The 24,501-nt window shown below is 35.9% G+C and overlaps 1 protein-coding gene across 2 annotated transcripts in view; it reads right to left on the bottom strand.

Moving 5' to 3' along the window:
* GRID2 (glutamate ionotropic receptor delta type subunit 2) overlaps nt 1-24,501 on the bottom strand; it is a 1,522,941-nt gene that overhangs the window by 741,257 nt on the left and 757,183 nt on the right. The gene's annotated exons all lie outside the window — the stretch shown is intronic.

The following is a 24,501-nucleotide window of genomic DNA, read 5'->3' as shown; positions in this document are numbered from 1 at the left end:
AAAACTAGATCAAATATAAATTATACGTAAATGTAAAGAAATTGCATACACAGAAAAAAGAGTGAAGAGGTAATATTTCGTAATGGCAATCTTTGAAGATAAAAAATTAAAATTAATTCAAAAATCAGTACAGAAGAAATCAATGAAAAAATTATTTTCATTTTAGAAGCTCATTTGTTATAACTGGTTCAGCCTTATTTTAGATTTTAGGCATTCTAGGTATAACATTCTTAAGATTCAAAATTTATTATAGATTGTTTTACATAGTTCTTTAAAAACTTAAAGGAAAACTTAATGGTAAGTTCTTGTATATAATTAACTGGCCAGTTAATGAAGGCTGATTTAAACTGCAAGCTTAAAAGTGCTGTACTAATGATAAGCATATCATCATCAAATAAATTTATTATTATTAATTTATTAAAGCTAAGCCAACCAATACATGCAAAATAAATGAATAATTATTAGAGACATATTTTTCAAGCATTGCCTCATGAAAGAGATTATACTGATTTCCAATAAATGTGAAAGCATCAACGACGGATTTTTCTTTTTTTTTTTTTTTTGAGATGGAGTCTCCCTCTGTTGCCCCGGCTGGAGTGCAGTGACGCGATCTTGGCTCACAGCAACCTCCACCTCCTGGGTTCAAGTGATTCTCCTGCCTCAGCCTCCTCAGTAGGTGGGATTACAGGCCTGCGCCACCAAGCCCAGCTGATTTTTTTTTTGTGTTTTTAGTAGAGACAGAGTTTCACCATGTTGGTCAGGCTGGTCTCAAACTCCTGATGTTGTGATCTGCCTGCCTTGGCCTCCCAAAGTGATGAGATTACAGGAGTGAGCCACTGTGCCTGGCCCGGATGGATGCTTCTTAGACCATAACATTGTGAGGTCTAATTTTAGCAAAAATCGTATGTTCTAGTCATGTTCATGAATTCAATTTTCATAGAAAATAATATGTTTATACTTATAATTTCAATGAAATAATGCAAAAAGAGCAGCCAAATTTTTATTTCATTATTTTGGTATACATGACCATTAATGATTTATATAAGCAAATAGTAAGTCACTTTTTAGAAGAGATTTTGGTTTGTAGCATTTCAAATCAAAATAAGAAAGTGCCTTAAGGGGTACACAGTTGGAGTCAATCTTTAGATTACACTAATTACAGGAAATTAAGTAAATATAATATTTTACATACTTCTACCACAAAACTTATACAGTTATAAACATTGAAATTTGGGGAAAAATTTACTTTCAGTATTATATTCTGTCACATGTGACATGACAGGAAAATTATCTGTTTTAATCATCAGATTTAGAAGGATATATTCCAAAATGAAAAGTCATATATTAATCTTGCTTGTAGATAAATTTGCTTTAGCATAAAATCTTGTTTCTTCCAACCTACTGTTACTTCCTACTAATCCCCATTAGTAAGGACACAAACTAAGCGATACTAAAACCAGTTAATTTTGTATTAAAAAAACCTTTGTTTTTGGATTACTATTTGGTATTACCTATTGTGCTATTCATATTAGCAAGAATAACTGAAATTTTCCTATAAAATCAAAATCGGAATAATCAAAAATTGCAGCCAGAAAACATCAGGCCTAAAAGATAATTTAGAGATCATGCAGTCTAAGGATGGGAAATTGGCTTTACCTGCTGTGCTTTTGATGACTTGTTGGTAAATTGGCATCCTGGAACACTATTTTGAGAGTTTGAGACTCAATAAGAAAAAGTACCAAAATTATTTTGTCAGGTTTCTCATAGAAAGAGAGTGGGAGGAGGGGAGGAGCCAAGATGGCCGAATAGGAACAGCTCCGGTCTACAGCTCCCAGCGCGAGCAACGCAGAAGACGGGTGATTTCTGCATTTCCATCTGAGGTACCGGGTTCATCTCACTAGGGAGTGCCAGACAGTGGGCGCAGGTCAGTGGGTGAGTGCACCGTGCGCCAGCCGAAGCAGGGGCGAGGCATTGCCTCACTCGGGAAGCGCAAGGGGTCAGGGAGTTCCCTTTCCAGGGGTGACAGATGGCACCTGGAAAATCGGGCCACTCCCACCCGAATACTGTGCTTTTCCGACGGGCTTAGGAAACGGTGCCCCAGGAGAGTATAGCCCGCACCTGGCTCAGAGGGTCCTACGCCCACGGAGTCTCGCTGATTGCTAGCACAGCAGTCTGAGATCAAACAGCAAGTCGGCAGCGAGGCTGGGGGAGGGGCGCCCGCCATTGCCCAGGCTCGCTTAGGTAAACAAAGCAGCCGGGAAGCTTGAACTGGGTGGAGCCCACCACAGCTCAAGGAGGCCTGCCTGCCTCTGTAGGCTCCACCTCTGGGGGCAGGGCACAGACAAACAAAAAGACAGCAGTAACCTCTGCAGACTTAAATGTCCCTGTCTGACAGCTTTGAGGAGAGCAGTGGTTCTCCCAGCACGCAACTGGAGATCTGAGAACGGGCTGACTGCCTCCTCAAGTGGGTCCCTGACCCCTGACCCCCGAGCAGCCTAACTGGGAGGCACCCCCCAGCAGGGGCAGACTGACACCTCACACGGCCGGCCAGGTACTCCAACAGACCTGCAGCTGAGGGTCCTGTCTGTTAGAAGGAAAACTAACAGAAAGGACATCCACACCAAAAACCCATCTGTACATCACCATCATCAAAGACCAAAAGTAGATAAAACCACAAAGATGGGGAAAAAACAGAGCAGAAAAACTGGAAACTCTAAAAAGCAGAGTACCTCTCCTCCTCCAAAGGAACGCAGTTCCTCACCAGCAACGGAACAAAGCTGGACGGAGAATGACTTTGACGAGCTGAGAGAAGAAGGCTTCAGATGATCAAATTACTCCGAGCTACGGGAGGATATTCAAACCAAAAGCAAAGAAGTTGAAAACTTTGAAAAAAATTTAGAAGAATGTATAACTAGAATAACCAATACAGAGAAGTGCTTAAAGGAGCTGATGGAGCTGAAAACCAAGGCTCGAGAACTACGTGAAGAATGCAGAAGCCTCAGGAGCCGATGCGATCAAATGGAAGAAAGGGTATCAGCCCTGGAAGATGAAATGAATGAAATGAAGTGAGAAGGGAAGTTTAGAGAAAAAAAGAATAAAAAGAAACGAGCAAAGCCTCCAAGAAATGTGGGACTATGTGAAAAGACCAAATCTACGTCTGATTGGTGTACCTGAAAGTGACAGGGAGAATGGAAACAAGTTGGAAAACACTCTGCAGGATATTATCCAGGAGAACTTCCCCAATCTAGCAAGGCAGGCCAACATTCAGATTCAGGAAATACAGAGAACGCCACAAAGATACTCCTCGAGAAGAGCAACTCCAAGACACATAATTGTCAGATTCACCAAAGTTGAAATGAAGGAAAAAATGTTAAGGGCAGCCAGAGAGAAAGGTGGGGTTACCCTCAAAGGGAAGCCCATCAGACTAACAGCGGATCTCTCGGCAGAAACCCTACAAGCCAGAAGAGAGTGGGGGCCAATATTCAACATTCTTAAAGAAAAGAATTTTCAACCCAGAATTTCATATCCTGCCAAACTAAGCTTCATAAGTGAAGGAGAAATAAAATACTTTACAGACAAGCAAATGCTGAGAGATTTTGTCACCACCAGGCCTGCCCTAAAAGAGCTCCTGAAGGAAGCGCTAAACATGGAAAGGCACAACCGGTACCAGCCACTGCAAAATCATACCGAAATGTAAAGACCATCGAGACTAGGAAGAGACTGCATCAACTAATGAGCAAAATAACCAGCTAACATCATAATGACAGGATCAGATTCACACATAACAATATTAACTTTAAATGTAAATGGACTAAATGCTCCAATTAAAAGACACAGACTGGCAAATTGGATAAAGACTCAAGACCCATCAGTGTGCTGTATTCAGGAAACCCATCTCACGTGCAGAGACACACATAGGCTCAAAATAAAAGGATGGAGGAAGATCTACCAAGCAAATGGAAAACAAAAAAAGGCAGGGGTTGCAATCCTAATCTCTGATAAAACAGACTTTAAACCAACAAAGATCAAAAGAGACAAAGAAGGCCATTACATAATGGTAAAGGGATTAATTCAACAAGAAGAGCTAACTATCCTAAATATATATGCACCCAATACAGGAGCACCCAGATTCATAAAGCAAGTCCTGAGTGACCTACAAAGAGACTTAGACTCCCACACATTAATCATGGGAGACTTTAACACCCCACTGTCAACATTAGACAGATCAACGAAACAGAAAATCAACAAGGATACCCAGGAATTGAACTCAGCTCTGCACCAAGCGGACCTAATAGACATCTACAGAACTCTCCACCCCAAATCAACAGAATATACATTTTTTTCAGCACCACACCACACCTATTCCAAAATTGACCATATACTTGGAAGTAAAGCTCTCCTTAATAAATGTAAAAGAACAGAAATTATAAGAAACTATCTCTCAGATCACAGTGCAATCAAGCTAGAACTCAGGATTAAGAATCTCACTCAAAACCACTCAACTACGTGGAAACTGAACAACCTGCTCCTGAATGACTACTGGGTACATAACGAAATGAAGGCAGAAATAAAGATGTTCTTTGAAACCAACGAGAACCAAGACACAACATACCAGAATCTCTGGGATGCATTCAAAGCAGTGTGTAGAGGGAAATTTATAGCACTAAATGCCCACAAGAGAAAGCAGGAAAGATCCAAAATTGACACCCTAACATCACAATTAAAAGAACTAGAAAAGCAAGAGCAAACACATTCAAAAGCTAGCAGAAGGGAAGAAATAACTAAAATCAGAGCAGAACTGAAGGAAATAGAGACACAAAAAACCCTTCAAAAAATAAATGAATCCAGGAGCTGGTTTTTTGAAAGGATCAACAAAATTGATACACCGCTAGCAAGATTAATAAAGAAAAAAAGAGAGAAGAATCAAATAGATGCAATAAAAAATGATAAAGGGGATATCACCACCGATCCCACAGAAATACAAACTACCATCAGAGAATATTACAAACACCTCTACGCAAATGAACTAGAAAATCTAGAAGAAATGGATAAATTCCTCAACACATACACCCTCCCAAGACTAAACCAGGAAGAAGTTGAATCTCTGAGTAGACCAATAACAGGAGCTGAAATTGTGGCAATAATCAATAGCTTACCAGCCAAAAAAAGTCCAGGACCAGATGGGTTCACAGCCGAATTCTACCAGAGGTACAAGGAGGAGCTGGTACCATTCCTTCTGAAACTATTCCAATCAATAGAAAAAGAGGGAATCCTCCCTAACTCATTTTATGAGGCCAGCATCATCCTGATACCAAAGCCGGGCAGAGACACAACAAAAAAAGAGAATTTTAGACCAATATCCTTGATGAACATTGATGCAAAAATACTCAATAAAATACTGGCAAACAGAATCCAGCAGCACATCAAAAAGCTTATCCACCATGATCAAGTGGGCTTCATCCCTGGGATGCAAGGCTGGTTCAATATACACAAATCAATAAATTTAATCCAGCATATAAACAGAACCAAAGTCAAAAACTACATGATTATCTCAATAGATGCAGAAAAGGCCTTTGACAAAATTCAACAACCCTTCATGCTAAAAACTCTCAATAAATTAGGTATTGATGGGTCGTATATCAAAATAATAAGAGCTATTTATGACAAACCCACAGCCAATATCATACTGAATGGGCAAAAACTGGAAGCATCCCCTTTGAAAACTGGCACAAGACAGGGATGCCCTCTCTCACCACTTCTATTCAACATAGTGTTGGAAGTTCTGGCCAGGGCAATTAGGCAAGAGAAGGAAATCAAGGGTATTCAATTAGGAAAAGAGGAAGTCAAATTGTCCCTGTTTGCAGATGACATGATAGTATATCTAGAAAACCCCATTGTCTCAGCCCAAAATCTCCTTAAGCTGATAAGCAACTTCAGCAGAGTCTCAGGATACAAAATCAATGTACAAAAATCACAAGCATTCTTATACATCAATAACAGACAAACAGAGAGCCAAATCATGAGTGAACTCCCATTCACAATTGCTTCAAAGAGAATAAAATACCCAGGAATCCAACTTACAAGGGATGTGAAGGACCTCTTCAAGGAGAACTACAAACCACTGCTCAAGGAAATAAAAGAGGATACAAACAAATGGAAGAACATTCCATGCTCATGGGTAGGAAGAATCAATATCATGAAAATGGCCATCCTTCCCAAGGTAATTTACAGATTCAATGCCATCCCCATCAAGTTACCAATGACTTTCTTCACAGAATTGGAAAAAACTACTTTAAAGTTCATATGGAACCAAAAAAGAGCCCGCATCGCCAAGTCAATCCTAAGCCAAAAGAACAAAGCTGGAGGCATCACGCTACCTGACTTCAAACTATACTACAAGGCTACAGTAACCAAAACAGCATGGTACTGGTACCAAAACAGAGATATAGATCAATGGAACAGAACAGAGCCGTCAGAAATAACGCCACATATCTACAACTATCTGATCTTTGACAAACCTGACAAAAACAAGAAATGGGGAAAGGATTCCCTATTTAATAAATGGTGCTGGGAAAACTGGCTAGCCATATGGAGAAAGCTGAAACTGGATCCCTTCCTTACACCTTATACAAAAATCAATTCACGATGGATTAAAGACTTAAACGTTAGACCTAAAACCATAAAAACCCTAGAAGAAAACCTAGGCAATACCATTCAGGACATAGGCATGGGCAAGGACTTCATGTCTAAAACACCAAAAGCAATGGCAACAAAAGCCAAAATTGACAAATGGGGTCTAATTAAACTAAAGAGCTTCTGCACAGCAAAGGAAACTACCATCAGAGTGAACAGGCAACCTACAAAATGGGAGAAAATTTTCGCAACCTACTCATCTGACAAAGGGCTAATATCCAGAATCTACAATGAACTCCAACAAATTTACAAGAAAAAAACAAACAACCCCATCAAAAAGTGGGCGAAGGACATGAACAGACACTTCTCAAAAGAAGACATTTATGCAGCCAAAAAACACATGAAAAAATGCTCACCATCACTGGCCATCAGAGAAATGCAAATCAAAACCACAATGAGATACCATCTCACACCAGTTAGAATGGCAATCATTAAAAAGTCAGGAAACAACAGGTGCTGGAGAGGATGTGGAGAAATAGGAACACTTTTACACTGTTGGTGGGACTGTAAACTAGTTCAACCCTTGTGGAAGTCAGTGTGGTGATTCCTCAGGGATCTAGAACTAGAAATTCCATTTGACCCAGCCATCCCATTACTGGGTATATACCCAAAGGACTATAAATCATGCTGCTATAAGGACACATGCACACGTATGTTTATTGCGGCATTATTCACAATAGCAAAGACTTGGAACCAACCCAAATGTCCAACAATGATAGACTGGATTAAGAAAATGTGGCACATATACACCATGGAATACTATGCAGCCATAAAAAATGATGAGTTCACGTCCTTTGTAGGGACATGGATGAAATTGGAAATCATTACTCTCAGTAAACTATCGCAAGAACTAAAAACCAAACACCGCATATTCTCACTCATAGGTGGCAATTGAACAATGAGAACACATGGACACAGGAAGGGGAACATCACACTTCGGGGACTGTTGTGGGGTGGGGGGAGGGGGGAGGGATAGCATTGGGAGATATACCTAATGCTAGATGACGAGTTGGTGGGTGCAGCGCACCAGCATGGCACATGTATACATATGTAACTTACCTGCACGTTGCGCACATGTACCATAGAGCCTAAAGTATAATAATAATAATAATAATAATAATAATAAAAAGAAAAAAAAAGAGATTTCTCTGTACTTTGAAGAAAGAAAAAAATAATAATAAATAAATAAATAAATAAATAAAAAGAAAGAGAGTGGGAGAGTGGTGGCCTGCAAGTTATAAATGCGCATCCCTCTGATAGGGCCCAACCCTTTATTGTCAAGAAATCACAAATGACCCCCTTAAAAAACAAAATAGATGACACAGCTCTCTAACCCCATCATCCTTTTCACCACAAGAAGCAAACAATGGAGAGTCTTGTATTTGTATCCTTAAAATTTTGCATAGCAAAGTAAAGATAAAGCTCTAAATAGGTGAAAGCTCAATTTGAGATTGTTTTATTGTCAAGTTTGTTGAAAGGAGGTAGTCCCACTGAAGAGAAAAGGAAGAGCTCACACAACTAAAATGAATTGGAACTGGATGACTCAAAACAAAACCACAGTTGTACACATATAAGAAAGGGCCTCCACAGCAACCTGCCATTTCCCCTTCAAGGCTGTATTTGATGCCCATTTTGCCATATTTTACCAAAACAAGATGTCGGTTGAAGCATGGCAGATAGAAATTGATTTGCTCTGGATCTATAGGGCCCTAGATGAAGGTTAGTATAAAAAATAGACGATAACTCATGGCAGCTGAAGGGAGATTTCAGGAAATAAAAGGCTGCAGTAAGAACAGAAGCAAAGCTTAGTAAAGCAGACTACCTTTTGCAAGAATTTCATGTCTTGACAATTAAGACTATTATTATGAGTTGTAGTTTCATAGAATGCATAGTCAGTTCATTCAATATAGTATGAGAACTGAATTTGAAAGATCAGAACGTGTATTTATCAACTATTTTAAATTAAAATAATCTAAACCTACGACATCTCAATGGCATAGGTCTTTATTATTATTTCAAGCCTTGTGATTTATTTATACTATATTTGCAAATATACACAAACATCTATACATACAGATCACATTGAAAAGCTTGCTGGTTTTGTGACTCCAGTTGTTTGAGATTCTGTCACTACCAAAGATGTTTGGAGCCTGCACTAACTGCCAAAAGCACAACTATTATTTTTATTATTTTTAATAGCAATTGAAGCACTTTTACCCTTTGTGGTCACTCTGCAGTTATGGAATTTAATTCTGCTCTATAAATGTATACATTTAACCTAAGATATATTCATGTACACTATCGTTTTCATTTCTTAAGCTAAATATTTTGAGTCTTTGTTTTCTTACTAAGTAAAACAAGATTAAAAATAAAACGCATAAAGAGTTAAAAAATTTATTAGCTCTTACTGAATACTCAATGAGAACTCAGTGAAATATTTTTTGGTAGCGTCATCCTTTTGAACATATATGTTCTTTGTGATTTTTTTTTCTGACTTATTTATATTTACCAATTTGTCCTGATATAACTTCCTCCGGTGATTTTAAGACACATCAGGACTTTAGCACATTACATTCATCCACTGCTGTGGTTTGAATGTGTCCCCCAAAGTTGAAGTATTGAAAACCCGATCCCCAATGTGGTGGTGTTGGGAGGTGGAACCTAATGCGACGTGTTTGGGTCATGGGGGCACTACCTTTCTGAATGAATTAATGCTACTATTGCAAGAGCAGGCTCCTTATCAAAAGACAAGTTTGGCCTCCCCTTGGCTTTCTCTTTCCCTCTCTTTGCCCTTCCTCCATAAGATGACACAGCAAGCAAGAAGGCCTTCTCCAGACGCCATTGTATTGATCTTGACTTCCCAGCTTCTTGAACTGTGAGAAAATAAGTTTCTGTTCATTATAAATTACCCAGTCTCAAGTATTCTGTTATAGCAGCACAGAAGGGATTAAGACATACTTATTCATCAGTATAAATAATCAACTTTCAACCATGTCCCAGGAACTTCTCTGGAAATCAGAGAATGTATATGACAGGTTCTATCCTCAAAGACCTCCCAGTTTGTCCACCACAGTCTTTCCAAAATCTGCCCTGCATCACAATCAAAAGTGGAGATTAAAAATATATAGAGAGATGACTAAGTCTACTCCTAGAGTTTCTAGTTTATTCAGTCCAGTGTGGTAGTCATGTATTTGCATTATGAAATGTTACCTGAATAGTTCTGATGTGTAACCCTTTCTGAGAAATAGTAGCCTGGCGGATTGTAACTGCAATGCTCTTTCAAGTAATTGTTGCAGAACATCTAATATTTGTTGATTTTTTATCATTTTTTCAATAATCTTCAGTCATACTCAACAATGACCATAACTGGGCAGTGGAACTTCACTACTTATGTATTCTTTCTATGATGACTAAATATAATCTAATTACTTTTTTCTGTTTATTTTATTAACAAATCACAAATATACTATTTATGATTGTTTTTTAAATCTTCCACCAAAAAGCTCCAGACATTTGCTTTTATACTTCTAGGAATACAGTAACACAAAACAATTTCAGCTTACCCAGACATTTAGAATTCTTTGCAAATATGATTTTTAGCAACCATCTGAGATGTGACATTTAGAAGATGGTCTATATTTGGGACATCATCAATGCAGTTTGCCAGAAATAAAATCATCTGGAACAAATTCTTCCAAATAAAGCTTGTCTTTATATATAAATAGTGTTACAAGGTCCAAGTTAATCATAATTATCTACTTAGGAAATGAAAATACAGAAAAAATATTTTAATTAAAAATTGTTAAGATTTTATTCCTCCTTACAAAATAAAAGTGCTAAAATGGTTGATTACCAGCCATCAACTGAACTCAGTTGAGTAATTTTCAGTCAACTATTTTTTCACTCATCTAAAGCCAACGTAAACCTTTAATTATAATTAGTGATCCAAACCTGAGAAGAATTAAACATTTAACCTGGCACATATTATAAGTCACCTTATTTTTCAATTTATATCTCATAACATCCATGTGCAGAAAAGCTATTATTATTCCAAATTTCAAGTAAGAAAATTCTGACTCAGTGACATTAAATGCATTGTCTATCATACCACTAGTGAATCCGTAACACCAGTAAATGGCAGAGTTGGGGTTCAAACCTGACTTAGATTAGAATGTCTGGGCCATGAAGAACTACAAAATAAATCATTGTTTTTAAACAGAAAGGCCCATATGAAAAATTAGGAGGGTTTTTAACTCTCCCTTATTACAAAATTCAGAAAAATTCAGCCTCCTAGATATAAAAAAGAAAAAAGAAAAGAAAAGAAAGAAGAATCCCTAATAGTATTCTCTTTTTAAAAAATTTTTAGTTTGGTATTAAAACATTGATTCTCTATAGTTTCAGCTCCAAATAATTTCAGCTCCATGTGTATATAAAGGAAAATTTCAACAAGGCTGCAAAATGGTACTGAGAAGAACCTAGAAAGTATTGAGTACACTTTTAATCAGACCTAAAGTGATTCTAACATCATTAATGTAATAAAAATGATAGTGATGAAATATTACTTCATTTTTATTTTGTTTGGAGTTTACAAAATGGTTTCACATACATTTTATCATTTGATCAGCATGGCTAGATTGAATATTTTCCTATTCCCCTTTTCAAAACTAAATTGGGGCTTATTTTTACATTGCTATTAAGTAGTAGAGACAAGGCTGGAACACATATTTTTTGATATTTACTATGTATATTTATATATAATTTATATATTTTCATAAGTTTTATAAAATTTATATATAAAATTTAAAATACAAGACAAAAATTAGTAAATATACTAAATATAATTATATGATATAATTACAAAAATTAGTAAATATACTAAATATAATTATATTTAGTATATATAGTATATAAATATAATTATATTTAGTATATTTACTAAATATACAGATATTTACTAATATAATTATATTTAGCATATTTACTTTATAATTTTTCAATGATATATTTCATAGCTCCCGATTTAAGGAAATTCAGATCAATCCCCTACCTTTTTATCTTTTTATTTTAGTAACAATTCTTCAAAGAACACATATATATGTGCATATATATATCTGTATATTATATATGTAAAATGTATTTCTATATCAGGCACGTACCAGGTACTCAGGGTGCAAGATGGCCCAAAATAGGCAAGAGTATAATGGGTGAGACAGAAGATATTCATATGAATGTATAATGACGTACTGAGTAGGTTCCAGGCCAAAAGAGAAGGTTATTCTATGATAGCCCAAACACATTTTTCCTAAACTAGAGATTGGGGAAGGCTTTGCTACAGAAGTGAATATACAGCTGCAATTTGAAGGGTAAGTAGGAACTAATTAAGTGGATGGAGTTTACCTTGATGAAAAAGAGTAAAGAAAATGTTTCCAAAAGAAGAAATAGAATGTGCAAAGATCCTGTGACACAGAGATAATGAAATACCAGAAAGGCAGAAAGAGGAGCCAAGTGGCTGGAGTGCAGAGAGCATGGTAGAGAGTGGTGCAAGGTGAGAATGGTGGGAGAGGCAAGAAATATGATCTATGATGGAGTTTGTCTTTTTGTTATTAATATGAAGGAGACCTTTACATGCCTTAGAGCCACTATTTATCTACATTTATATAACTGCCTTTAGTCTTGTATTTTAAATTTATTTATGAGTTATGTAGTTTTCAGAAATTTTAAAATTATGTACAATGAAATTGTCAGTCTTTTAGTACTGTTTTGCTTAACACTGTGTTTAGAAAGGCCTTTTCCCAATAGCCTGCAGATTTATAAAATTATCAGTTTATCAAAAACAACACCTTATCTGTCCTATACTTAATAAGTGATTGGCAGCTGATAGAAGATATAGCAATTGCACTTTAGGAAACTCGGTGAGTGCAGAATGTCATATTTGGTCATTATAGGTAAAATTTAATCTTCACCTACATAATCATAATCATAACAAGCAAAGAGTGAGGATTAAACATAATTGTGGCAAGAATGATAATCAGATCATATTATATGTTTGTCTTTAAAACTTTTTAATCATTTTATAGAAATTCTATTTATTAAAATTATTGTTCCTTATAATATAAAACTTCTTGGATTTGAAACTGATTATTTCTGGATGAATGACAGAATATTTAATATATTCCAGAAAATTATATCCCATAAAAGTAAGAATAAAATCTTGAGAAAGATGTGGGGAACAGTGTGTTTATGTTTGTGTAAGAGAAACATAGAGAATGACAAAATAATGTTTTACATTGCTTTCTCAGTTACCGCTATCTACCTAGAATATCACAACCCAATCTCAGAAGTCATCTTCGATTATTTCTTCACTTTTGTTTCCCATGCTCCTCCATCTCAACTTGGTTATCACATAATGTTAATTTTACTCCTAATGTTTCTCAAAACTATTCTTTTTTGAAATATCTACTGCCAGTTCCTTAATTCAAATGATATTACCACATACTCAATTACCAAAACTGTCTTTAAGTTGGCTTGATTTTACAGCACTTTCTCCAATCATCTATACTGTAAGCAATCATATCTATTTTTGAATCACATTATATCATTCCCATGTTTTAAAGGTCATCAATAAAAGACTGAGGGACTGCTACATACTAGAAGAGACTAAGCAGGAATGACAATTTAATGAAATATGGGATCTTAGGCAAAAATCCTGAAACAGAAAAGTCATTAATAAAGAGGTTGGGCCAAAGCAGGTGGATCACTTGAGGTCAGGAGTTCGAGACCAGCCTGACCAACATGGTGAAACCCCATCTCTACTAAAACTACAAAAATTAGCCGGGAGTGGTAGCTCCTGCCTGTAATCCCAGCTACTTGGGAGGCTGAGGCAGGAGAATTGCTTGAACCCGGGAGGCTGAGGTTGCAGTGAACCGAGATTGCACCATTGCACTCCAGCCTGGGTGACAGAGAGAGACTCTGTCATTTAAAAAAAAAAAAAAAAAAAAAAAAAAAAAAAAAAAAAAAAAGAGGTTGGTGAATTTTGAAGAAGGTCTGTGGCTCAGTTAATAATACTGCATCAATGTCCAATGACTGTTCTTGATAATTTCACTTTCATTATATAAGATGTTAACATTATGAAAAGTATAAAGAATATAAGGGAATTCTTTTTACCATTGTCGCATTTTTCTGAAAATCTAAAACCAATTTAAAATAAAAATTTAAAAACATAAAACTTCCAATGTCATCATACAACTTCTGCAAGTGAAAATCAAACTCTTAGCATGGCATGCACAATTCTTTATGACCTGACACTGATTTACATTTTCATGCTCATCTCTAGTTCCTATTCTTTGCTATTGTATCTTCCTGCCATTCCACACACTCTCCCACCGCCATGCTATTTTAATTACCCTATTTCTTCAGCAGTCTATGTGCTTATAAAAAGAGATAGTTGCTCACACCTGTAATCCCAGCACTTTGGGAGGCTGAGGCGGGCTGATCACTAGGTCAGATCGAGACCATCCTGGCTAACACGGTGAAACCCCGTCTCTACTAAAAATACAAAAAATTAGCCGGGCGTGGTGGAGGGTGCCTGTAGTCCCAGCTACTTGGGAGGCTGAGGCAGGAGAATGGCGTGAACCCAGGAGGCGGAGCTTGCAGTGAGCCGAGATCGCCACTGCACTTTAGTCTGGGTGACAGAGCGAGACTCCATCTCAAAGAGCGAGACTCCATCTCAAAAAAAAAAAAAAAAAAAAAGATAACTTTGACATCTCAATACTGAGTATTCCAATTCATAAGCATTATACATAACTTCATTTATTTAGCTTTTGAAATAATTTATTTAAGCAATATTTTGTAGTATTCAGTGTACAGATCTTGCACTTTGTCAATTTATTCTTAAGTATTTTATACTTTTATATTCTATTGTAAGTGGTACTTTTATTTTAATTTCCAAATTTCATTGCCAGAAAATATGGAAATACATAAGATTTTGTGTATTAATCTTATATCATGAAACTTTCTTAAACTCACTTCTAGTTTCCTTTTCTGTAGGGTTTTCTACAGAGAGAATCATGTCATCTGCAAATAAAGGCAGTTTTACTTCTTTCTTTCCAATCTGTATGCCTTTTATTTCTTTTCCATGCCTTATTGCACTATCTGGTACCACCAGTCCAATTTTGAATAGATGTAGTAATAGCAGCCACCCTTCCCCTTTTCCTGATTTTTAGGGAAAAATATTCAGTCTTTCACAATTGAAAATAATATAACCTGAAGGTTTTTGGACTGTGCTCTTTATGAGTTTGAGGAAGTCTCCTTCTATTGCTGAGAACAGAGTTTGCTCAGGACTAGAGTTGTTCAGAGTTATCAGGAATGGATGTTAGATTTTATTGAAAGTTTTTTCTGCATCTATTGAGATAACCATATGGCTTTTCTTTTTTAGTCTGCTAATATGGGCAATTACATTGATTGATTTCTGAATGTTAAATTATCCTTGCAAGGATAATGCTGGCCTCAGTAAATGGGTTAGAATATAGTCACACATTTTGAATTTTCTGGAAGAGTTTGTGTATAATTAATGTTATTTTTCCTGAAAAGTTTGGTAGAACTCACCAGTGAAACTTCCTGGGCCTGGAGTTTCAGTAGTGAGAGAGTTTATAAAATCAGTTTTAAAAACATATACAGGCATATTCAGGTTATCTGTTTCTTCAAGTGAGGTTTGGTAACGTTTATATTTCAAGGAATTTGCCTTCTTCATCTAAGTTGTCAAATTTACTGAAATAAAGGTGTTTGTAATATTCCTCTGAAATTTGAAGTGATATCAGCTCTCTTTTTATGATACTGATAATTTATATGATATCTTCTTTGATCTCGACCAGTCTGGCTAAAGGTTTATCACTTTTATTAATTTTCTCAAAGAAACAGCTTTTGGTTTCATTGATTTTTCTTCGTTGCTTTTGTTCTCTATCTCATTGATTTCAGCTCTGATCTTCATAATTTCCTTTATTTTGCTTAATTTCAGTTTAGTTTGATTTTCTTTTTCTGAGGTGGAAGCTGTGATTGTCAATTTTAGACCATTCTTCTTTTCTAAAATAGACATTTAGTCCTATAAATTTCCCTCTATTTACTGCTTTAGTTTACCTTCTTTCTGCTGAATTTCCCCTATTATTCATGTATGTTATATTCACCTTTCCTGCTAACATATTAACCCTAGTTACTTTTATAGTCACTGTGATAATTCTAACATCTAGGATATAGCTCAATCTATTTTTGTTGCTTTACATCTTGACAATGGATTGTTTTTTCTTACTAATGTTTCTTATAATTTTAGACATATTGCTGTAAGAGACTGCAGACTAAGGTAAATAGAATGTATTGATACAGACTCTCCTCCTACCAGGCTGTTGGTGTATGCCTGTACCAATCTAGTCAGGAATTGATATGGATATGTGTCTTGTTGTTGCCCTCACTGCACTACAGGCTTTGGATTCCTCTAGCAGCAGGCTGCTATTACTTTGTAGTATTTAGAATAGGGCCTGTGTTGCCAGAGATTTTTCCTCAGTGTTTGTTTTTCTCCCTCAGGTTTTAGTTGTCCCTTCACAGCTGCACCAAGTGGAGGTGCCTCTGTCCTCTGTGAGTCTTGGGTCCTACCACTGTGGTAGACTTCTGTTGTGTGTTACTTGGCACAAGGTTATTGCTGACCTGCCTGGTCCAGCCTCCATTTCACACGGGTCATGTGCACCTTGGGCCTCAGGGCGTTGTCACTGTTACTGCCCCTCATCTTTGAAACACCACCTTTCATCTGTGATTGGTCTCTGGAGAGTTTGCTGCCTCCCAGAATTTGCCAACCTTGGCTTATATCTGTGAAAGATCCTGGAACCAAGACGGTTTCCTGACCAGCTCCCAGGAGTCTTTACCAGTAGCAATAGGTCTTTGCATGTACCCCACGGATAAGAGGATTTTCCCCCCTTCCCCAAGATCTTAAGGCTTTTACTTTCTAGGGATAAAGCGTGAATAGGTGGGTAAAACATAGTCAACCCTCGAACAATGCAGAGTTTAGAGGTGTCAACCCCCACAGTAAAAAATCCACCTATAATTTTTGACTACCCCAAAACTTAACGATCAATAGCCTACTGTTGCCTGGAAGTCCTGCTAATAATGTGAACAGATGATTAACACATATTTCATATGCTAATATATAGTATATCTTATAATACAGTAAAGTAGAGAAAAGAAAATGTTATTATGAAAATCACAAGGGAACATGCATTTACAGTACTGTACTGTATCTTCAATACCATAAGTTTACATTATCTGTTTATAAGATAAATTGTCTGTCTGAAATGCCAGTCAAACTCATCTGCAGAGCTCAGTCCACGGTACATATCAAGCAATTAAACATTTCTTGTAATGTCATGGCTTCTTTTTTCTGTCTCTTGGAAACACTTCCAGCATCACTAGTCGCACTTTGTATGGGTCCCATGATGTTATCCAAGGTTTGCAGTATTGCACTAAACTTGGCGAAAAATATGCAAGAACTGTGAGAGGTTACTTTTTACTGCATGATACAATTTACTGGAGAGACAAACTGCTCACACTATGTTACTTGCAACATTTGACCTCACCACAGTTGCAACTGGAGTTGGCTGTGAAATTATCACAGTAGTACAATATGTACTACAGTTAGTTTTATGCAGTTATAATTTAATGCCACATTTAGACATTTGTTTATATTTCTTTAGACTGGGCATGGTGCCATGTAAGGTCTGTAAGTGTGTGTGTAAGTTTTGATACATTTTAACTTCCCATAATAGATTTGTGTAAATTTTATAGTAGTAAATGATAGACTAGTATCTAGTCATAAAATAGACTAGTATCCAGTTTACCTTATGAATTAATGACCTACCTAACCATTTCTTATTTTTTAAAAAATATTTCTAGGCTATACCATTCATATGTGAGTCTTTTTTTTTTCCAAATAGTTGCAAACCTCCAAGAAAATTTCCAATATATTTATTGAAAAAATCCACATAAAAATGGGCCTGCACAGTTCAAACTCCTATTGCTTTAAGCCCAAGAGTACTACGCCTGGTCCCCTGCAGCCATAGTTCCACTCAGGAGAGCTCTGTTTCATATCCTTCTGATCCCAACTTTCTCAAGAGCACTTGCTGGAAGAGTACTTCAATAGCTTGCAAATAAGTACAAATTCCCCTTGTGTCTGCTATTCCAAATAAATACAGTAGTTCACACTTAGCCTTTATGAGTTCATAAAAATTGCAAGTGATTTTTCCTAGCCTGTGTGGAAGACAGTAACCTCTTACTCCTAGGTTATCTCTAAGGACAGACTGTTTTGTGTTCCGTCTCTCTTTGAAAGAACTTGTCCCTCTTTGGATTTCGGGTTATTTGGTTACTTTGAGAAAAGTTACAGCTTGAAAAAAATTAGAGTTTAATAGATTTTTGGCTTTCTCTCAGTGTGCAGATGGGAAAAAGTGCTTTGTATCTTTTTACATTCAAAGCAGAGGAGGAAGTTTGCTCCTTGATTATTCCTATAACATACTGAAGTGCTTGTTGCATTGTAATTACCTTTATGTGTCAGTCTTCTGGACTTGACATTGTATTTTCCAGTGCTTTTTTGAAATCCAGTACCTTGCACCTTATAAACTCAGTCACTGTTTTTAATTACATTTAAACAGACTTTAAGTAGTAGTTTTGATTAGAAAGAGTGCACTGCTTCTGAATAGCACCATGGATAATTTTTTTCTTTTATGAATATTTTATCTATTGACAGCTTTGTCATTCAGGCACACACACTACATAAAGAAAAATCATAACTCTTCATGAGAACTCTCTTATCATGACCCATAAGCTTCTTTATAAGCTTCTGCCTGGCCATGAATATAACCTAAACTCCTGTTTCCATCAGCCTTTCTCACTCTATTTTGGCTCGCTCATTGGTTACCCTGTTTTGTGAATTCACTTTTCCTTCTATTTCTTCTGTGTGGAATACTCTTCACCTAGATATTCCTTCATCTTATTTCTTCATGCAAATCCTCAGTTCCTGCAGCCCCACTCATTAGCATCCCTGTTATTCTTTATGTCCTGACCTTACTTAATATTTTCCTTAATAGTCATCATCATTTGATTGTATTTTATATATCTATTTATCTATTTTTACTCTTTCTTCCTCACTAAAATATAAGCTACATAAGAGCAGGAGCTTTACGTGTTTTGCTCAATGCCTTATGCCCTAAACCTAGAACACAGATTGGTCTGTTTTAGGCAGCTAATGAACATATGGTGAATGAATAATTGAGTAAACAGGAAAGGTGTGGTCTAATCATTAAAGCAGACATGGTGTAAAGTAGGTTAGTTATGCTACACATGTCCTGTTAGCCCTAGTAGCTCATTTTATGTTACTCAGATTTTATTTTTTTTACAGAAATAATCCACTCCTGCTGATGAAGAAGATCCCTAAATGGAGTCAACAATAGTATGAGGAACAGAGTGGAAAGAATCTGCCCTTCATAAGAAAAGTATTGTTTGGCATTCCCTATGCACACTATTTGAAAATATTGATATTCTTTTGTAATAAGACTAGAATATATAAGCTCCATGAGAGGAAAGACACACATTTTTTAAAACTCAGATGTGCTTGGCATATAGAAGAGTTCAGTAAATATTTCCTAAACTGTGAGTATAGCATGTAATAAATTAGAACATTTAATTCATAGTTAGAAATTCATAGCTAGTATACTCCACAAAAGCTTTTATAGTAGTGATATATCAAGTACAGTCTGTTGCCTGTTTATTCTGTAAACATTCATTTCAAAAGTGCCTAAAGTTTTATTTGACTAAAATAATCTTGTAATAAGATACATTTTAGATAATTTTAAACTTGGCAGAAGAATGTATTTTGGTTTAAAATGAACTAAAATGGCTATTCTATTTATTTTATAGCAACTATCAAAATTCATATGACTGTGGTAATATAGTATATTCATTCTAATTCATTATGGTTTCTCTTTTTTCTTCTATCTTTAATCAGTGATTCTATCTTGATCTGATTAAGACGTATAGTTGGCAGCAGGAGCTGGATCACAGTTATCCATTCATGAATCAATCATTATTATTACAATTTTTTGATAATCACATTTCACTTAGCATAAAATGCATTTGGATTTATTCTCTGCCAGGAAGTAATCTTTTACCATCTGCAGTTTGTTATCATATTCTAATTTCACTAATAATGCCTTTCAACTTAGTAGCAGAAGCATTTCTATTTCTGGGGAAAAAACTGTCTATGCACTTTACAAAGCTATGGAACAGTGCATGAGGTCAGAAACACTATTTAATGGTTAGCTTGGCCCCTGTTAGCAGCAATTATGAAGTGAAAGGAGATAATTCCTGAAAAATATAGTATAAAATTTGTGGCAAAAGACAGCTTTTCACTCAGTCATGTGGACTCCTTTCTCTGATATGTTTTTATAAGTAGTATTGTGCAAGTTTAAAAGGACTGTATTTAAATCTTTGACACTAATATTTTTTGTGTGCAACTTAAATATAAAAAGGTAATGTTTCTTCTAAGTGAAGACATAAAATCAAAACACTAGACTAACAGAACAATCTTTATAACCATTGACATCAGCATGAAAAAATTAAAAACCGAAACAACCAAGTAAGCCCCCATTTTTCCTACTATTGCCTAGAATCTGTTGCTTTCAGAGAAAAAGCGTGAGTAAATGTGCTCGCTCTATAATCTAGAGGCCTAAGGTGTAAGTGAGGAATCTTGATTTTTAGTTCCAGTTCAGATGTGAATCAGTGTTTTGCCTTGGGCAAAAGTCATTTTTCTCTTTGGGTTTCAGTTTCTTCAGGCATTAAAGGCAGTGATTGACCGACAAGATGGTTTTCAGGCACCTCTCTCAGAAGAAAACATAACAACATTTCTCTCTTACTCTCTTCTCCTTGCTTCAATTACTGACCAGTCCTTCCTCTAGTTGGCACATTCTAACTTAATTGGTTACCTTTTGACCTGAGAAAATTCTGTTTCTTCAAAGCAGCTTTACATACTCAGGATTCATTATCAGACATTTTTACTTTACTGTTTCTATGTTGGGGTTGGGTACTACTAGAGAGTCAGTACACCCTTGTAATCTTACAGTGATAGGCGTATGATGAAATCTATTTATAATATGGCTTTTAAATAATGTCCTGGTATTTTGGATACTTTTTCCCCCACTGTGTAAGGGTTTATGGACTTTTCAGAGAAAGGCTTTCCATTTACAATGAAACCAATTTCTTCTAAGTATATATACACACACACATATATATACATACACGCACATACACACACACACACACACACATATATATAATATATAATTATACATGAATATTATATGGATTGATATAGTTTGGATGTTGTCCCCACCCAAAACTAATGTTGAAATGTAATCTCAAATGTTGGAGGTGGTGTCTTATGAGAAGTGATTGGTTCATGAAGGTGGCTTCTCATGAATGGGTTAGTACCAGCCCCTTGATACTGTCCTTGTGATAGTGAGTCAGTTTTGGGAGATCTGGTCACATAAAGTGTGTAGCACCTCCCTCCTCTCTCTCTCGTTTCTGCTCTGGCCCTGTGACGTGTCTGCTTCCCCTTCACCTTACACAGTGATTGTAAGTTTCCTGAGGCATCCCCAGAAGCCAAGTAGAAGCCAACATCATGCTTCCTGTATAGCCTGCAGAACCATGAGCCAATTAAATCCCCTTTCTTTATCAATTACCCAATATCAGGTATTTCTTTATAGCAATGCAAGAATGAAATAATACATGGATGTATATAAAATCACATTTAACACCTTCTCTTCCCCTACACCTCCCCACAGAATAGAAAAGAGGTAAAGCTCTAACACAAGATTACTGAAAATTTTTTTTTTTTGTAAATAGGAAAGGCTACTTTGAGTAGGAAATTATGTTTCTTGTGGATATATATCAAAGAAGCAGTCTCTAGAAATAACATTTCTGATGAAGACATTCTGTTCCCTATATCTTTAAAGGAAGCATAGTAATCTTGTATAATTGATTACATCTACTATGACATACTTCCCTGAGCTCTTTTCACAAATGATATCCATAGAAATTGTTTTAACGAGAGTTAGACGTTCCAATTGCAAAGAAACGTTCTGTCTGTAGTAATAACATTATGATATTTTCCATAATTCTGAAAATTTCATTTCAAAGCATTTTTAATCTCTTTTCACCCCCACAAATGAGGCGAATAGAGTACTATGATCACTCTTTATTTTACACATACTTGTACACAGTGACCATTGTACTCTACTTGCCTCATAAGGTTTTTGCTAGTCACAAATTAAAACATGTATCAGAAAGTCCTTTCAACAGCAAAGTTATACTTTACTATAATTTGCATTACCATTATTCATGTTTTTTAAACTGAAGGATTCTAAAGTATAGCTTGGCATAAAATGCATTTGCATTTATTTGGAGTTATTGATTACTGAAGATCATAATCACTTTGAGATTAAAGTCTATAACCAGTGATTCAATCAACTATTAAGGATATGCCCAAATGAATAAAAAAGAAAAGGTAATACAAGGTCTTCTCACTCTTTAGAAGCTTACAGTTGCATTGAAGATTCTAGGCTATTCAACATTAATCAAATACAGGTGAAATATTTTAAAAAGGCATATAATTAAATATGTAAATATTACTTAGGTTCAAAGAGGACACATGCTGTAATATGATTGGAACTAATTTAGCCTAAACTAGTTGGATAATCTTTGCTTAAGAAGCACATTAACTCTTAAGTCCTTTAAAAAGGGTACCAGTTTTTAATTATTTTTTTTTACAGGCACAGTATCCCTGCTTAATAAATATTTGTTAAACAAATAATCAGGTGGCTCTTGAAAGTTTTTTTTCTAACTGAAGAGGAAAATCTTGTTCTTGATCTTAGCTTGAGCTAAAATAGGGTAATCATAGGCGCTATGGTCTGAATGTATGTGTTCCCCTCCAAATTCATATAATAAAATCTCTCTCAAGGTGATGATATTAAGATGTAGGGTCTTTGGGAGGTGATTAGGTCATGAAGGCAGAGCCTTCTAACCTGATGAAATGACTTCAATTGGTTAAGTAACCTTATAATAGAGGCCTGATGGAGCTTCCTTCCCCTTCCACGTAACAGAACATGCGCCCTTACAAGACACCAAATCTGCTGGCACTTTGATGTTGGACTTCTCAGCCTCCAGAACTGTGAGAGGTACATTTTCTATTGTTTATAAATTACACTATCAAAGGTATTTTGTTAGAGTTGCCTGAATTAACTAAGACGATAAGGGTGCTTGGCAAAAGAGATAATTTAAGAATTAATGGAAATACCATCTCAAAAAACATACACTACCTCTAGGTTTCTGGGCAACTTCACTGCAAATAGCTCAACTTGTAATGCAGTCATCAGAGAAGGGCTTGTCATAAATCAGTAATCATCCCTTATTTGCGGTTTTGCTTTCCATGCCTTTAGTTACCTGGAGTCAACCATGGTCTGAAAATACTAAATAGAAAATTCTAGGAATAAGCAATTCATAAGTTTTAAATTGCATACCATTCTGAGTAGCATAATGAAATCTCACATCCTGCTTCTTCCCTCCCAGGATATGAATCATCCACACTGTACATGCTACCCACCCATTAGCCACATAGTAGCCATCTGGGTTATAAGACAGACTGTCTCCATTATTAAGTAAAATAAGTAGAGCTTGTATTCGAGTAACTCTTATTTTATTTCATAGTGGCCCCAAAGTGCAAGAGCAATGCTGGCAATTTGAATATGCCAAAGACAAACTGTAAGGTGCTTCCTTGAAGTGAAAAGGCAAATTCTTGACTTAATAAGGAATGAAAAAAAATCATATGCTTATGTTGCTAAGATCTATAAGAAAAAGTCTTTTATCTTATTATAAGATAAAAATATTTCTACATAATTCTGAAATTACACAGAAAGGAAAAGAAATTTGTACATAGTACATATAGGCTACAGTACTATCTATAGTTTCAGTCATCTACCAGAAGTCTTGGATGTATTCCCTGTAAACAAGGGAGGACCAATGTATTAATTTAAGAGGAGGAATTTCATAGAGTACCAGGAATTATAAATAGCATGGAAAAGTAGTCATTTCTGTGTCAGGCAGAGAGAACTGCTGATTGAATATTAATTTGTCCAGGCAAATCTTTATCCAGGAATAGTAATTATAGTCCCTCTTATCCTCATCAAATAATGGTCTATTAAGTGACCAAAGGTATAATAGTAATGAGATGAACATATGTAGTGAAATTACTGTGTTACTTTTCTCTATATATCTTAGTACCATCACATGTTAATTTTCTAGGAAATCTTTATAAAAAGGGAGAACAAATACCATTTTGATAATGGCATTTGGTCGGTGTATAATCTAAACTCCGGTGTGCTGGTTACATGTGTATGCTCTGAAACTAGAATGCCTGAGTATTAATTCTGGTTCTATGCTTTTTAGCAGTGTAACTTCAGGAAAGTTACTTAACCTCCCTGAGTTTCATTTTCCTCACCTCTAAAGTGGAAATGGTATCATTACACACCACACACCACTAAGGATCACTATGGGAACTGAATGAGTTAATACATCTTAGAGCAGTGACTGATACATAGTGAACACTCAGTAAATGTCAGCCATTGTTTTTAGATTTGAATTTTCAAGTCAATGGAATCCAGAAAGACTGTATGTAAGCTAGTGTATTTAGGAAGGGCAGATGGGATACAGCTAAACAGGAGCTTA

This window comes from Pongo pygmaeus, chromosome 3, assembly GCF_028885625.2.
Source record: "Pongo pygmaeus isolate AG05252 chromosome 3, NHGRI_mPonPyg2-v2.0_pri, whole genome shotgun sequence".
Classification (NCBI taxonomy): domain Eukaryota; kingdom Metazoa; phylum Chordata; class Mammalia; order Primates; family Hominidae; genus Pongo; species Pongo pygmaeus.
The sequence above is the reverse complement of the archived record's forward strand: the minus strand, read 5'-3'. Positions and strand labels throughout refer to the sequence as shown.